This window comes from Prosopis cineraria, unplaced genomic scaffold (genome assembly GCF_029017545.1).
Source record: "Prosopis cineraria cultivar Desert tree isolate PC_DT_omini unplaced genomic scaffold, ASM2901754v1 PC8, whole genome shotgun sequence".
In the NCBI taxonomy this organism is placed as follows: Eukaryota; Viridiplantae; Streptophyta; class Magnoliopsida; order Fabales; family Fabaceae; genus Prosopis; species Prosopis cineraria.
Genome location: NW_026555339.1, coordinates 20560820 through 20566613, shown reverse-complemented (window position 1 = coordinate 20566613; position 5794 = coordinate 20560820). Strand labels below are relative to the sequence as shown.

Below are 5794 nucleotides of genomic sequence, written 5' to 3'. Positions count from 1 at the left end.
AGACATCCTACAAATCCAACAAACTTCCTTCTAACATTGTCACAACATAGCAATTAAGATAAAAAAATTTGAAGCGGTAGAAAATCGAAGAGGAAGCGAAAAGAACTAGAGAACATGAAGCACGAAATTGGGAGAAGAACCTTAAGCTTCCTCAAACCAGATAAACAATGACAGAGAAAAAAGGAGAAGAAGTTCTCTCGACGAGATGCGGGGAGGACGATGGTGAAACATGGCGGAAAAGACAAGCGCACTACTTTGACCCTTAATAATTGTAGATCGTAGCAAAAGAATCACCCACCCCGATGAACACTCTAGAAGCAAAGGAAAAGGATAGAGGCAAAGGATTTTTCAAGGATATGAATCTCTTATGGGTATACCGTACAATTAAAATGGGAAAGTAAGAAAATCTGATTTCTAATAAGGGTAGAATTGTAATTTATAGGGACTGAAACAAAAAGATAAAATTCCACTACTATCATGAACATTTTCTTTTCTTTTCTATCTCTATTTTTTTTTTTTTTAAGATTGAAATATCTCTTCCCTTGATGACAATTTAAAGGCATGTGAATGTTATACATTCATGTAACTTTTGAACATTCTTTTCTCAAAATTCATCCTCTATAAATTTTACCTTCTACCATTTATCATAAAAACCATTTAAACTCACTTATGGTGCTTAAAACATCTTATTAATAATCAATATAGTTATTTAAAGAACACTGAACTTAATCTCTCTTCATGTAATTTACCATATTATGAACATATAATTGATTCTAAATTTTAGATGACCATCACTTGGGTTAAGAATATCCAATTGTAACACATTAGGACTTCCAAGGCAGATAATAACATACTATATACTATTAAAATTTCAAAGACATTGGAGTCCATTAAGTCCATGAAGATGATAAAACTCCAGATCCAATACAGAATATCCATAACTGTTTCATAACAACTTCTTAAACTAACTTCAAAAATTCATAAAAATTCTCTATAGCTAAAAAAAATTAATATATTCGAGAGAATGAAACTTCCATATTTCCCTTAATTACGTATCAAATTTTAGCTCAAACTTCAATCTTTAAGGTCTTCAACTGTAGTCATACTTTTTACTTTACTTTTTTTTTTTAACTACTCATTTAGTTCTAGTTTGAAGGCTCAATTACTTGACCTTACACTCTTTTAAAATTTTTCATCTTACACATATTTCTAATCACTCATATAACATGTAAACCTAATTTGATGCTCTAGATTGGCTTTATGACTCAAAATGATTGCTTAACCTGCATTAACACACCTTAAGTCATCCATAATCTAATCAAACCATACGAACTTCAAAGTTCCACTTCAAGTCATAATTCAAGTTTTTCATCACCCAAGTTCAAATTCTCGTTCCCACATCATACAAGACCTGTTTGACCTCTAATAGACTCATTTGAACCGTTATCATAAGCCAAGAGTCTGTTTGTTTTTTTTTTTTTACACTTTATTCGCGCACAATTTGTGGTTGGCCCAAATTTGGTGTTTCAACATTATAAATCTCTCATCCACATTATTGACTCAATTAATCTCCATAATTCTTATTCGCACCTCCTTTTATTGTAATTTCATCAAAGAAATCATTTAGGCACTTATGGAAAGTCATCAAAAAAATCCTTCACTTTCCATTGATGGTAAAAGATTCAAACATTTGATCCATCAAAATATCTCACTAGTAGGATTTGCTATCATAATACCTAAGCATATATGACCATAATGAACTAAAATCAAACAATGCCTGAATCTTATGAAGACAAAATATAAAAATATAATAATACTTATGACCACTATACTATATAATTAAGATTCGTATTGAGCCATGTAAAATATAACCATGATTTCTAAATCTCTTCCCTGGAGTTTCTTTTTATATAGTTTAAATGTTGCTCTCATAATTCAAGCCAATAAGCACAGAACTTGGAAGAGACCAAATTAACTCAAAATTCATACTACTTGATTTAAAACAAGCCTATATTAAGGGTCTTAAAGTTCTACCACTTTGATCAAATGCCCCAATAGCACTTGTGATCTTGTGTAATCTTCTTTCTAACATGAAAACAAAAATTGTTAACCTTAACAAAATTTGTAACATGTAAAAGAACATATGCTTCAAAAATAAGAGCATATTGTTAGATTGAGTTCAAGCTCTATAAGAAACTATCTAACTATAGATCCTTCTAGTTGATACTTAATGCATGGACAACATTTCTCACTATGCACAAAGACCAAGGAGATATTTAGCTCAAGACACAAAACTTATATATTAAGGGAAATCACTAAGAAAGAAAGGAATAACAGTCAAGGACCCTCTATAAGGCCTTCAATGATGCCTTGATTATAATTATGCCCGGGTTCATAATGATAATCAAGACCCCACTGAAGAATCCTTGCTCCACATAGCTATAGGAAACCTAAGCTCTGATACCAAACTGTCACACACCCCGAAATTAGAACATGTTGGCACAGAATATAGAGATATTACCCATATTCCAAAAGTCTTTTTTTTTTTTAGAAAATTTAATTTATAAGCCATGAAGACCTTTGATAATAAATTAAGCCATCCTCAATACAAACCATATGAACAAAAGATTTAATATTTTACAAAACAGTAGCAGCAGCAAGGAATTCTCTTCCGATCATTAAATAACACAGTATAAATTATAAGGATGAGGACCCTAACTATAGCTTCTGTGGAGCACCTGACATAAGAAATTTACTTTAAAGAAGTTTGATTTCAGCTTTTCATCTCAACTGAATATTATTACAGCCCCTCAAGGATTAGCGGAAGGCACAACATCAGCTAACGTATCTGAGATCAAAATAATAATTTCCAGTGAATAACGTCCCAACAATAAATAATAGAACTTGAATAAAAAGAGAAAAAAAGTTTAAAATAATTGTGAGTCAAAGAGACAACAGCTTTCCGAAAAATGTAATAAACTTTAAAATAGAATAGCTCTGTAAAATTTTAAAATTAGATCTTAATTCATTGAACTATCATGGCAAATATTAATAAGACTTGCTTTCAAGAAAACACATATATGAAATATATATTTATAAACAATTTACTTAAAAAAAAACCAATAGAATATGAAATCCTCAGATAATTAGATTCATAATTATAGGAACTTATCAGAACAATTAACAAACGTGGACACACAGTCCACGAGAGTGATAACCCAAACGCGGCTTTTGCCACGAAAACAAACGTGGACACATAGTCCACGAGGGTAAGTAACCAAACGCAGCCGAAGCCACGAAACAAACGTGAGTACGATGCTCACGAATAACCATCCCTCCATTCCACGTGCGTTGGCCATCGCACGGGGCTAGCACCTCCTAAAACACCCTGCTAGCTGGTTGTACCATGGCGCGCCAAGGGCTAACGAAACTGTCGTTAGCAACCAGTGTTCTGTATAAAGTCCCTTTTTAAAACCATTTTCAAACATGCGAGAAAATCATCACTTTTCAGATACAATTCTTATTCTCAAAATCAAACTCGCATGAATACTTTTAGGCATTAAAACTTGCCAGAATCAAATTTCATATCCAATGCTCATGCGTGCATTTATCGAATAATCAAAAAAACAAATTTTCAGAGTCGAACTTGCATGAATCATTCTCTGTATCAATCCAATATTTGATAAAATAAAAATCTCATAATCAAAGTTCAAACTTGATTTAATTGGTCAAATAACATTTCAAATTTGGTAAAGCTAATTTCTCAAAATAAAGTAATGTTAATCAACAAATATCCAACAATCGCATTAATGCTATTAAAATGATTTTCAGAAAAACGTAATATTTTAGCAAAGGAAATTTTAATTGAAAAGAAAAAAATTTCAGTTGGGACGCTATCCACTTACCTGAATTACTTCCCAAAATTTAAAAGTTCACCTCTCAACTTCAATTAAATGTCTGCTCTTCCAAACATCCTATAATTTATATAAAATATTTAATAAACTTTCAGTAAATTCAATAAATTACTCCCAATATTTCACAACCAATATTTAGCTATATAATAACTTTAAATTTTAAAATCAAGGCTTTACACATGAAAATCCCTCAAAAGTCATAACTCAATGCTCTATTACAATACAATCTCCTACTAAACATTTTTTTTTCTAAACACCGAATGCACATTATTTTCAAATCTCCCAGTAAATTACTCAACAATTTCTCTATAACTACCTACTTCTAAAGGATTTAACTAGTTAGGCACCACTTTCATAATCAAAAAGTTTTACACAATACCAACCTCAATTCACCAAATAATATCATCCAAATCCATTATGTCTCCCAAAAATTTTAATGAGATTTTTAGGAAATGCACAATCAAGCACTCCTCCCTCTAATAAACATTTTAACAAACATCTTTAGGCATCGTTCTTCAAATTTTATATCCAAATTCAAAAATTCTGACCCAAATATATCACTACCAAGCTTTAATATGCCTTTCCTGCTTAATTTAAAATCTTCTTCTTAAACAATCACGGCAACAACAGAACACAAGAAAAAGAAATTAAAACTCCAAGTATTCCATTTAAGCTCTTCTCTTCCACTTCCATCCTAACAATTATTTCAACACCAGCCATTCCAAACAAATTAATTTAACTCAGCCACTATAATTATTAAGCCTCCAACTCCATATTTAAATATATCTCTTCCCTGAAATAGCACAACAGCACAACCACACACAAATTCTGTAATTTCACGCACACACAGAGTAACTACACTCTCACGCACAGCGACAATATACCGTGTTTAGGAGTACAGAAATAACCAAAAAGAAGGATCCCAAATCTCCTACCTTGAACCAGCAACGACGTGAGCAGAGAAGGAGGAGAAAGAACCTGCGACACTGCACAAGGAAGAGGGAGAAGAACGTTCCATGCATCCTTTCACAGTGTCGAAAACAGAGGAGGGAGAACTGAAATTCAAACCCACACGCACACCAAACAACATCACAGCAAGAAAGAGGGAAGTGATTGACGTAGAACTGAAATTCAAACCCACACGCACACCAAACAACATGACGGCAAGGAAAAGGGAAGTGATTGACGTCGCACCTGGGAGAACTCACAGCTCAAACTCTTAGCAGCGGCGGATGAAGCTTCTAGACTCATCAACACCGACGACAGATGGGAATAGGCAAAGAAGACGGAGAAGACCGATGGAGAAGATAAGAAGCTTGAAATTTCTAGATTCAGGATTTCTCTCACTCTCTCCCCTCGTGCTCTGTTCTTGACCGACAAAGGGAAGGAATTTAAAGAAATGAAGTTTATTAGGGAAAATTACAGAAAAATCCAATAGATATTTTTTTAAAATTGCACAAGAGATAGGGGTATTTTGGTAACTTCATTTGAGGTCAACAAAAATGAAATTTCCCAATATAGGGTAAGATTCAAACCCCCTGTCTCCAAGTAACATATGGCATAGCTTCCACTAAACCATTACTTCCTATTTATTATATAACTAAAACAATAAAATAAAATATCAATTGAAAGAAAAAAAAAAATTATTTAATTTAATTTATCATTTAATTTATTTTTTTTCTTTTCTTTTTTTCTTTTGTTTTTTTTTATTTAGGGTTATTACAACCTACTTCTATGAGGGGTGAATGAGATAAGTGCCATCACTAGGATAGACATTTATAGCTATTACTCAAGGTGCAACTCTATTTTCATTGAACCTTAAGCTTGCAAACAACCATTGGTGTCATAAGTTAGAATGTTAAGTCCATTGAATTATAGGG

The 5794-nt window shown here is 32.4% G+C and overlaps 1 long non-coding RNA gene across 1 annotated transcript; it reads right to left on the bottom strand.

Annotated features, from left to right (window-relative positions):
- Positions 1-2805: 2805 nt before the first annotated feature.
- Positions 2806-5224, bottom strand: LOC129317692 (uncharacterized). Its single transcript, XR_008595024.1, has 4 exons — positions 5109-5224; positions 4850-4969; positions 3906-3974; positions 2806-2848 (listed from the first exon to the last, which is right to left on the bottom strand). It is a non-coding gene; the product is annotated as an uncharacterized LOC129317692 (long non-coding RNA).
- Positions 5225-5794: the final 570 nt, after the last annotated feature.